The 12,063-nt window shown below is 37.8% G+C and overlaps 1 protein-coding gene across 4 annotated transcripts in view; it reads right to left on the bottom strand.

Moving 5' to 3' along the window:
* The window catches only part of ADRA1A (adrenoceptor alpha 1A), a 110,017-nt gene that overhangs the window by 21,675 nt on the left and 76,279 nt on the right, over positions 1-12,063 (bottom strand). The gene's annotated exons all lie outside the window — the stretch shown is intronic.

The following is a 12,063-nucleotide window of genomic DNA, read 5'->3' as shown; positions in this document are numbered from 1 at the left end:
ACAACAAATAGGAAGCAGTATTGAATGGATTAAGGAATTTCTAGAAACTTCTTCACATAAACGTTTATAGTCACCTTCTTTTTGGAATGAGTTTATCTGTGTTTAGTCACCAAAACAATTTGCAAAAGATCATAGCAAGTAAGCTAAGAAAAGATTATGGTTTTCTAAACTATAAAACTAATACCTGCTAAATGTGGAGGCTCTGGACCATCCATGATCTGGTGCCATATACATGCATGTGCATACACACACATGAAATAAAAATCACTGTGATGCTACAGTTTACAAATAAGAACACATTTTAAATAACTGGGATTGTATTTACAGCACAAGCTTTGGTGACCATGCTTTCTTCACTCAATATATCATGAACATTCTTCTACTTTATTTTTACTCCAGAACACTATTTTTCATGGCATCTTAAAGTATTTCATCATGTCAATATAACACATTTATCTACTCTTGCTAATTTGAAATTTGGGTCTGCCAACATTTTCTCTATTATAGATAACTATGAAAGAAATTTTTGTGTGGATAGATTTGGAGGCACATTATGGAGGGTTTTCTCCAGATAAATTTCTAGAAAAATAAATCTGGGTCATATGATAGAAATTTCTGTAAGTTTTTTTGATACATATTCATATAGTTCTCTCTGGAGAAGGTGTGTCTATTTGCTCTTGTACCACTAATGGGAACATAATGACAATATGGTGCTGACGATGACCATGAATTATTATGAGTGCCTGCTATGTGCTAAACATCGTGCTCGATGTGGGTGGGCGCCAGGAAGCCCATCTCACACAAAACATGACTTTTCCTCATAGGAGTCAAGAAATACATCCCTGCCAAGAACTACAAGGGGCTGCCAGACCTGGCCTCTGCCATTTGGTAAGAAAGCATTTCATAGCTATGCTGAACCTCTTTCTATTTCTCAAACTGCCAAGATTCCCCAAACTCAAAGTCTTGATGCTTGGGTTTCTCTTCTTGGGATGCTCTTCCCTTGGGGTTGCATGTCTAGATTTTTTTCTTTCTCAGTTCCAAGCCTACCTCCTCTGAGATGCCCTTACCTGCATTTAAAGAATACCCCTTGGGGCGCCTGGGTGGCTCAGTTGGTTAAGCAACTGCCTTCGGCTCAGGTCATGATCCCGGAGTCCCGGGATCGAGTCCCACATCGGGCTCCCTGCTCAGCAGGGAGTCTGCTTCTCCCTCTGACCCTCCTCCCTCTCATGCTCTCTGTCTCTCATTCTCTCTCTCGCAAATAAATAAAATCTTAAAAAAAATAAAAAAATAAAAAAAAAATAAAGAATACCCCTTTCACCCCACCCCCCCAACCTCCCTCGTCAGCATCCCTGTCACATTACCTCATTTTATTCTTTTTTATCCCTATGAACTCTTGTCATTTTCTGAGACATTTTAAAATTGTCTTCCACCAATGAAATGTAATCACCCTAAATGCAAGGCGCACTACAAAAAGGCCTAGTGGCCTCCCAGTGGAATTCTACCAAACATTCAAAGAATTAATATCCATTCCTCTGAAGCTGTTTCAAAAAATATAAATGGAAGAAAAACTTTCAAACTCATTCTATGAGGCCAGCATTACCTTGATCCCAAAACCAAAGACCCCACCAAAAAGGAGAATTACAGACCAATATCCCTGAGGAACATGGATGCAAAAGTTCTCACCAAAATACTAGGTAATAGGGGCGCCTGGGTGGTTTGGTTGGTTAAGTGACTGCCTTCAGCTCAGGTCATGATCCTGGAGTCCCGGGATCGAGTCCTGCATCAGGCTCCCTGCTCAGCAGGGAGTCTGCTTCTCCCTCTGACCCTTCCCCCCCCACGCTCTCTCTCTATCTCATTCTCTCTCAAATAAATAAATAAAATCTTTAAAAAAATACTAGGTAATAGGATCCAACAGGACTATGAGACTATGGACTCTGAGAGACTATGGACTCTGAGAAACAAACTGAGGGTTCTAGAGGGGAAGGGGTGGGAGGATGGGTTAGCCTGGTAATGGGAATTAAAGAGGGCACGTACTGAATGGAGCACTGGGTGTTATATGCAAACAATGAATCATGGAACACTACATCAAAAACTAATGATGTAATGTATGGTGACATAACAAAATAAAATTAAAAAAAAATAGGATCCAACAGGATATTAAAAGGATTATTCACCACAACCAAGTGTGGAATTTATTCCTGGGCTGCAAGGGTGGTTCAACATCTGCAAATCAATCAATATGATACACTACATTAGTAAAAGGAAGGAAAAGAACCATATGATCCTCTCAATAGATGCAGAAAAAGCATCTGACAAAATACAGCATCCTTTCTTGATTAAAACTCTCTGCAGTGTAAGGATAGAAGGAACATACCTCAATATCATAAAAGCCATATATGAAAAACCCACAGCGAATATCATTCTCGATGGGGAAAAACTGAGAGCTTTTCCCTGAGGTCAGGAACATGACAGGGATGTCCACTCTCATCACTGTTGTTCAACATAGTACTAGAAGTCCTAGCCTCAGCAATCAGACAACACAAAGAAGTAAAAGACATCCAAATCGGCAAAGAAGAAGTCAAACTCTCACTCTCACTCTTCACAGATGATGTGATTCTCTATGCAGAAGACCCAAAAGACTCCACCAAAAGATTACTAGAACTGATACAGGAACTCAGCAAAGTCGCAGGATATAAAATCAATGCACAAAAGTCAGTCACATTTATATACACTAACAATGAGGCAGAAGAAAGAGGAACCAAGGAATCGATCCCATTTACAACTGCACCAAAAACCATAAGATACCTAAGAATAAACCTAACCAAAGAGGCAAAGGATCTGTACTCTGAAAACTATGGAACACTTACGAAAGAACTTGAGAAAGACACAAAGAAATGGAAAAACATTCCATGCTCATGGATTGGAAGAATTAAAATGTCTATGCTGCCCAAAGCAATCTACACAATTAGTTCAATCCCTATCAAAATACCATCAACATTTTTCATAGAGCTGGAACAAACAACCCTCAAATTTGTATGGAACTAGAAAAGACCCCAAATAGCCAAAGGAATGTTGAAAAAGAAAACCAAAGCCAGAGGCATCATAATTCCAGACTTCAACAGAGCAGTAATCATCAAGACAGTAGGGTACTGGCACAAAAACAGACACACAGACCAATGGGACAGAATATCCAATGGAAAAAAGACAGTCTCTTCAACAAATGGTGTTAGGAAAATTGGATAGCCACATGCAGAATAATGAAACTGGACCACTTTCTTACACCACACACAAAAATAGACTCCAAATGGTTGAAAGACCTAAATGTGAGACAGGAATCCATCAAAGTTGTAGAGGAGAACACAGGCAGCAACCTCTGACCTCGGCCACAGCCAACTTCTTGCTAGACACATCTCCTGAAGCAAGGGAAACAAAAGCAAAAATGAACTATTGGGACTTCATCAAGATAAAAAGCTTCTGCACAGCAAAGGAAACAGTCAACAAAACTAAAAGGCAACCTACGGAATGGGAGAAGAAATTTGCAACCAAGATGTCCTTCAGTAGGTGAACGGATAAATAAATTGTGCATCCAGCACAGAACATTATTCAGTGGGAAGGATAAATAGGTGGAACACAAGAGGGTTTTAGGGCAGTGACACTATTCTGTACAACACTGTAATGGTGGATGCATGTCATTACAATTTGTTCAACTGCTATAGGATGTACAACACCAAGAGTGAACCCTACTGTAGACTATGGACTTTGGGTGATTTTGATGTGTCAGCGTAGGTTCGTCAATTACAAGGCTGGGGGCTGTTAATGGGGAGGCCGTGCAAGTGTGAGGACAGGGGGTACACAGAAAATCTCTGTATTTTCTTCTCAATTTTGCTGCGAACCAAAAACTGTTTTAAAAAATAAAAATTTTTATTTAAAAAAAGACAGACTCTCAGAGTTAAAAAAAATGTATGTATGGTTTATGAAGGAAACAAAATACAAATGAAATAAAAAACAATACTATCCCACAGCTAACAGAATAATATGGTTTGGAACTATATACAAAGTCCAGGCAAAAAGAGCCTGGGACAGCAATATTAATACCAAACAAAGAATTCCAGCCATAAGATATTTCATGGTATAAAGAGGCTTATTTTATGTTGATCAAAGGCACACTTCCCAATACAGCTATATTTGTTAAATTTTATCTATGAAATGATACTGAATACACATGTATATTTATAAATGTATGTATACTAAAAAAGCTCTTAGACAAAACTGATAAAGCTATAATAAGAGTAGAATGACTAAAATATAGACACAGCAAAATATTGGCAATTTCTCAGTAGAAATCAAAAACGCAATGACAGGACAACTTAGAAAATAGTGAAATTTGAATTTCATGTAATTTTCAGGTGTCACCAAATACACTCTTGTTTTGATTTTTAAAAATCATTTAAAAATGTAAAAATCATTCTAATTCACAGGCCTACAAAAGAAGTAGGCAGGTTGGATTAAGCCCATGGGCAGTAGTTTGCACACAACTAAAGCAAAAAGAATTTTTCTGAGAGCAGAAGTATTTGTTCTGTCCTTTGACTATTAAAAATGTTTATTATGAACAAGACATAATGTCTAAAATTAGAATTAATGAACAATGCTCTAGAAGACTACATCAATGCCATGACCAGAAGAAAAAATACAGGAGCTACAAATAATGGAAAAGACCATTTATTATTTGTTTACTGTGAACTAATGATTTGTTACCTGGAAAAGAGATGGTGTATTTTATCTTTTAAAAAAATCATATTTCCTGGGCGCCTGGGTGGCTCAGTTGGTTAAGCGACTGCCTTCGGCTCAGGTCATGATCCTGGAGTCCCTGGATCGAGTCCCGCATCGGGCTCCCTGCTCGGCAGGGGGTCTGCTTCTCCCTCTGCCCCTCCCCCTCTCATGCTCTCTCTCTCTCATTCTCTCTCTCAAATAAATAAATAAAATCTTTAAAAAAAAAATCATATTTCCTAGTTTTGACTACTGAAAAGACCTAGGAAAAATGATCAATGCAGTTTTAATAACACCCCACTGATTTGTATCTAAATACTGTTTTCCACTAAAAACAGAATGAGGGGCTCTTGGAGAAACGGCTGATTCCAGGTCTGGGCAGGAAACACAAAAACGAACACACAAAGAGTAGTCATGAGAGACCACAGGCTCAACGTCAAATGTACTCAAACCCTAGCCTAAAGAAGTTACCACTAGCCAAAGTTGTTACAGTTTGAGACTCAGTAAGGATTTAAAAAACATTAACCGTCCCAATAAGGATTAATAATGTGTTTCAACCCATAAGTTTTAATGACGCTGGGGGTGGAGGGGATCCTCACTGATTACCTTTGAAGGATGCTAAATAACCACTTTATTATTTTTTAAATTGGTAAGCAAGTAAAGAATTGAGCATTTATCCTGCCTTTCTTGTAAAATCTATATCTCAGTGAATTAAATAGTTGATGAGTGGAAGTTGCTCTTTATAGGTGTTTTCAAGCTGTAACAAATGAAGATAGAATGATAGAGTTAGGATGTCACCATTTTGCAATCCTAAATAAATAAAGTGAATTGATGGATCTAGGCTATGGTCTTCCTTATTGAGATCTTAAGAGAGTCGATAAAACATTATGTACCTCCTGATGGAAGCATACATTCCCTGAGAATTAATTTTAAAACAAACAAACAAACAAACCAACATCTGGTAAAGGCTTCTGGATCTAAAGCCTGATCAATTTCCATGAACCATAAGGAGAGAAGGAACACATTAAATGATGCCACAGGGGTGAAGTGAGCAAAATCTAGACTATGGAAAACTACTTGTTCAAATAAAATAAAAATAAGAATTTCAAGGAAAGGGAAAAAAAAAAAAAGGAAGGCAAGGGAGAACCTGTAGAATAAAAAAGACTTTAAGAAACATAAAATCAACCACAATATATGAACCTTACGTGGATCTCAATTCCAACAAGGTTCTAGAAGTATTAATAAGAAAATTAGAGAAATGTGAACACTAATTGGATATATCAATAATAAGAAATTATTGTTGGCTTTTGTCTTAGAGATGATAATGATATTATAAGAATGCCTTTCAAAAGAGTAATGTTTAGGGATACATAGTGAAATATTTACAGATGAAGTGAGATGCTGTCTACTAGAATGTGCTTCAGAAGAATCTGTATTGAGTGGGGAATTCGAATAAAACAAAACTGCGTACATATCTTCTTAAAGTTGTTAAAGTTGAGTGTTAGGTATACCAGCTTCATTGAACCTTTCTCTCTACTCAGTGTATATTTGATAATATCCATAATAAAATTTTTAAAAATTAACAAAGAATAAGAGTATTTAAGTATAAAAACAGTTCACTTATTATCTGATTTTTTGGGTGCTTTTTATCTGTATTTCTAAGTTTCTTAAAACTCTCTTAAGTGAGTTTGCTCTTTGGCTCATTTTGCTTAAAGACCAAATATATTCGGGACTGTGAGAAACAGAGTTGAGATTTTAGTCCTTACTTCCCGGATCCATTTTGAACCAAGACTCACAGAGGATCCACCAGTAATTCACAGCATAGAATGCCATAAAAAATGTCAGAGATGGTCAATGAGGCAAGGAAGCATTCATGGAGGAAAGACGGCAGGACAAACAGACCCTACGTTGGGCCTCAGGAATGGATAGCAAACAGGTGAACCTATGAGGTAAAGTAGGGGAGGGCGCTTTAAGTGAAGGGAACTGTGCAGAAGGAGGGTCACAACGAATCTGAGTTGAGTGGAAAAATGATTAAACTGAAGAGGGTGGGCCAAGATGAAAGGAGTCCTCGGAAATTAGGCAAAGGCATTGAGATCGATACGGTGAAAACCCAGCAGCCTCTGTAGTGTGTGATCACAGAGAACTCTGGCATACATATAGCCTTGCTTCTGTGGGAGACATGTTCAGGATCTATTGGAGAGGATTATTCACTCACTGAGCAAATATTTATAGAGATGGGATTTGAATCAAGTATGAAATGAAGAGAGTCATATTCAAGGATCAGTTCTCAAAGCTCTCTTCCAAAAAGGCTGCAAGGTGAGAAATAGATTTTTAATAACAATAAGACATTGTTTGCTTTTTTGCGCTCATCCTGCCACGAGAGTACAGCGGAATGTTCCAGAGCGGTCGTGACGTGTGTTATTGTGACAGACTGAATGCAGAAGTGGGGACAAGCAGGGAGCCCAATGTGGGGCTCGATCCCAGGACCCTGAGATCATATCCTGAGCCAAAGGCAGATGCTTAACGACTGAGCCACCCAGGCACCCCTCTTATTGTTATTTTAAAAGAATGAATATTTAAAAATTTTGTCAGTTTTAATTTCTAATACAGTAACATCAACAGATATAAATATAAACAAAAGCTCTTTGAGGGTTTCAATAATTTTTTAGAATGTAAAGGAGGCCTGAGACCGAAAAGTGTGAGCACTGCTATATTCAAGTGTTTATTAAGGGTATGGAGAAAAGATGAGATTTGAGGGGAATTTCAGGCGAAAGTGGTCAAGGCATGATGATTTCTTCAATAAATGATCATTAAGCACTCACCATGTCCAAAGTGCTGAAATGAAGCAGGGGGGTGGGAGATAAAAGTTGTCTTCAGACTGTCAAGCTGGTTGTGTGATTCAAAGTCAGACACAGACGGTTTATCTGCATTGCCAAGTAAGTTAGCTTTGGATAGCTTCTAGTAATGCTCCAAATTATCTGCTCTTCTAGCTGAGTGGGCGAAGTTTTGAATCTCTCTCACTCAGAAGAGCACAGCTTTATTAACCCACACAGAAGCAACATGTTCTAAAAAGGAGTCCTAATATATTAAGCAGATCCTAAAATACTTATCCCTCTACTTACACGGTCATAAACACTGTCACCTCTCACCTACCTTCCGTTTATTCTCATTTACTTTTGTTCCAAGGACATTTTTCATTCCCAAATTATTTCCCCAGACAGAGGTAATAATTCAGTTGTCTTGACATGTCATTTAATGTGTGTGTAGAGAAAGCCAACTCATTTGACTATCTGGAGTCTAATGAAAAACAGCGCTTGGATGGTATCCGCCTGCAGAAAAGACACAAAGCTTATAAAATATTCTAAAGTTTACAAAAAGAGGATATTTGAGGGGTTATGTAGATTACAATTCTTCAAAAGCGAAGTGAAAGGTTACTTCTTTAAGAAACTTATCCAAAACACCACTCACCTACCACCATCCCTGTGTCAAAATTAAACATTCTCATTGCACTCCCCTGAGCATTGTGATTTTCATCTTATGTCTTATTAACTTCTTGTAAATGATAGTTTGTTATATGTTTCTTTCTGCTTTGCCTCCCTGCCCAGGGAGAGATCCTTCAGAGCAAGTATTTTACTTTACTAATATTTGATTCTCAATAATGCCTTACATGGTGTCAAATCTCAATAACGGATGTTGAATTTAATTAGCTAAAAAATCCTGAGAGTTAGCAATATCTCATTTATTTATTTACTGTATGTAGTTGTCCAGAAGTTTATCACTGGGTTCCAGCCACAGCACAGAAATGGCTATTGACATACTCCCCTACCATTAAAAAAAAAAAAAAAAAAAAAAAAAGCTCAACATATGAAGCACCTGTTTTTAGGCATTTAGGGTTTGGATCCTTGAGAGAAGGAAATACATGAGATGTGCTCCACATCCACCCCGGTTGTCCCCTAGGGGCATTTTCTAAACTGAGGTACAGGGAAGTGATGCTCAGATGGAGAACATTTCTCTGGGTTGAGGGAAACAGAGGTTGTGGCTCAAGGATATGGAGATGGATGGAATCTGAAAGGCAGGGTCCCGGAGAGGAGAAAGCCATGTAAGCAAGTCCCAACAATCTCAGATGGGTTCCCTTGAATGGGTCCCCAAATATTTCACTGTGTAAGCATAGGATAGGGGTCTGTTAGAAGACCTGTCTGGCAGATCAGTTTGATTCTCTTGAGACTTGGCTTTAGGTTTTATCATTATTTCTAGGGCTAGAGTAGTCCTGTTCCTGAGGCATACTTTTCTGGGGTCTCAGCTAACTAAGCCCAGATACGGAACAAGGTCTCCATTGTAGCTGGTTTCACCTTCAATGTATCCACATGTGTGTAACCTCTGGGAGTTCTGCTGAGCTTACAGCCCCTAGGGATAATAAGTAAATATTTTGGACTTCATGCCAGTGAATTCAACAACCTAGATGAAACAGATAAATTACTTGATATACAATTTTTCAAACCTGATGTGCGAAGAAATAGAACACCTCAATACCTCAGTTTATATGGAAACATTAGTGATCTAAAATTTCTAATAAAATTTGGAAAAGAAGAACAAAGTTGGAGGAGTTATGTTACTTAGCCTTGTGACTTTTGATAAAAATACAGTAATGAAAACAGTTGTATCAGTGTAAGAATACAAATGAATGGAAGAGAAGAGAGACTCCAGAAATGGACCCCATACATAAAGCCAACTGATTTTCAACAAAGGTACAAAAGCAGTTCAGTGAGGGACAGGAAAAGTCTTTGCAACAAATGGTGCAGGACTGCTTGTCTATCTGTACCGAAAAAAAAAAGATGAACCATGACTTATATCTTACACTATCCACAAAAAATAATTTGATAAAGGTTATGAACCTAAACATAGAACTAAAACTATAAAGTTTTGAGGGGAAAACATACCAGAATACCTTGGTGATCTTAGAGTAGGGAAACATTCACAGACAAGGCTTAGAAAGCAATAACCATAAAAGTGGATAAATAAGCTTCAGCAAAATGAACACTCCTGCTCATCAAAAGATAACATTAAGAAATGAATAGACAAAAATATTGCCTAGGGACAACATAAGAAACAGAAATATCTGAGAAAACACTTGCATCCAGAATATATGAAGAGATCCTACAACTCAATAATAAAAAACAATGTAATAAGAAACAGACAAAAGACTTGAATAGAGAAGACATAGGAAGATATATAATGGCTAGGAAGTACCTGAAAAGATGCTCAGCGTAATTATTCATCAGGAACATGGAGTTCACTTTATTTTTTTTAAGATTTTATTTATTTGACAGAGAGAGCATCAGAGCAGGGGGAACAGCAGAGGGAGAGGGAGAAGCAGGCTCCCCGCTGAGCAGGGAGCCCGATGTAGGGCTCTATCCCAGGCCCCCGGGATCATGACCTGAGACGAAGGCAGACGCTTAACTGACTGAGCCACCCAGGCGCTCCAGGAACATGCAGTCTAAAAGCACAGTGAGACACTACTACAAACCCACTACAAGGACTACAATAAAGAAGACTCACACACAATACCACATTGTGGGGGAAGCCCCTGGAGTTCTCACACACTGCTGGCAAAAATGTAAGAACATTCTGGAAAATTGTTTGACAGCTTCTTATGATGTTAAATTTATATCTCTCGTATGACTTAGCAATTCTACTCCTGGGTATTTCCTAAGAGAAATGAAAATACATATCCACACACAAAAAAAGGTTAGTACATGAACGTTCAATGCAGTTTTGTACATAATATATCCCAAACCGAAAACAACGCAAATGTCCACCCACAGGAGAATGGATGAATAAATTATGACATATTCATACAATGGAAAATAATCAGATGTAAAAAGGAGCAATGATTGGTACTTGTAACAAAAGCATAGATTTAAAAAAATATGCTGAGTGATAAAGCCAAGCACAAAATAATACACATACGGTTGTATTTACATGAATTCTGAGAAAAGGCAAACCTAATATATACAGAGGAAAATCAGTACTGTGGTTTGACTAAGAAGAGCATGGATTCATTAAGCAGGGGCAGGAAGTGATGATTTAGTTTTTATTTCAATAGGGTATAGTTTACATGGGTATATGCATATGTCAAAACTCATCAAAATGTGGACTTAAGATGTATTTTATTGTATGTAAATTACACTTCAAAGACACAGTTACTCAATAATGAAGGAATAAACAATCAAATTTAAAAATGGGCAAAGGATTTGAACAGACATTCTCCTAATAAGAAACAAATGACCAGTAAGTAAGTCAAAAGATGTTCAGGGCCCTGGGGTGGCTCAGTCGGTTAAGCGCTTGCCTTCAGCTCAGGTCATGATCCTGGGGTCTGGGTTCGAGCCCCGCTTCGGGCTTGTTGCTCAGTGGGGACTCTGCTTCTCCCTCTCTCTCTGCCCCTCCCTGCTGCTCGTGCTCTCTCTCTCTCTCACTCTCTCTCTCAAATAAATAAATAAAATATTTTAATTGAAAAAAAAGGTGTTCAGCATGATTAATCATTAGGGGAATGCAAACTGAAACCACGATATATTATTTCAGACCCATTAGGATGGCTTTAATGGAAAAGATGAATAAATAGAAAGTGTTGGTGAGGATGTGGAGAAACTGGAACCCTCATACATTGTTGATGGGATTGTAAAATGGTACAGCCATTTTGGAAAACAGTTTGGTAGTGTCTCAAAAATTTAGACAGGGTTATCATATGACTCTGCAATTTCACTTCTAGGTGTGTATATATATATATATTTAATAAGATAATTAGAAACATGGCCACACAAAAAGTTGTACATGAATGCTCAAGAGCACCATTATTCATGATAGCCAAAAAGTGTAAACAATTGATGAATGGATAAACACAATGTGGTATTCCATGCAATGGAATATTATCTGGCCATAGAATGAATGTACTGACAGAAGTTATACCATGGATAAACTTTGAAAGAAGCCAGACACAGAAAGCTATCTATTGTATGAGTCCATTTATATGAAATATCTAGAATAAGTAAATCATAGAGACAGAAAGTAGATTAGAGTTTACCAGGGGCTAGGGGAGTAGGCAATAGGGAGCTATTGCTTAATGGTTACAGAGTTTCTGTTTGGAGAGATGAAAGCTTTTGGGAATCGATAGTGGTGATGGTGATACTATATTGTACATGTAATTCATGCCGCTGAATTGTAGATTTAAACAGGCACATGAATTTTATAGTATGTGAATCAAAATCAATAAAAAAAGGCATGAGAAACTATACAAAAATA

The sequence above is a fragment of the Mirounga angustirostris genome, unplaced genomic scaffold (assembly GCF_029215605.1).
Source record: "Mirounga angustirostris isolate CCGP_5_RB_7025 unplaced genomic scaffold, mMirAng1.0.hap1 SCAF_2, whole genome shotgun sequence".
Classification (NCBI taxonomy): domain Eukaryota; kingdom Metazoa; phylum Chordata; class Mammalia; order Carnivora; family Phocidae; genus Mirounga; species Mirounga angustirostris.
This window is presented reverse-complemented; position numbering and strand designations above follow the sequence as displayed.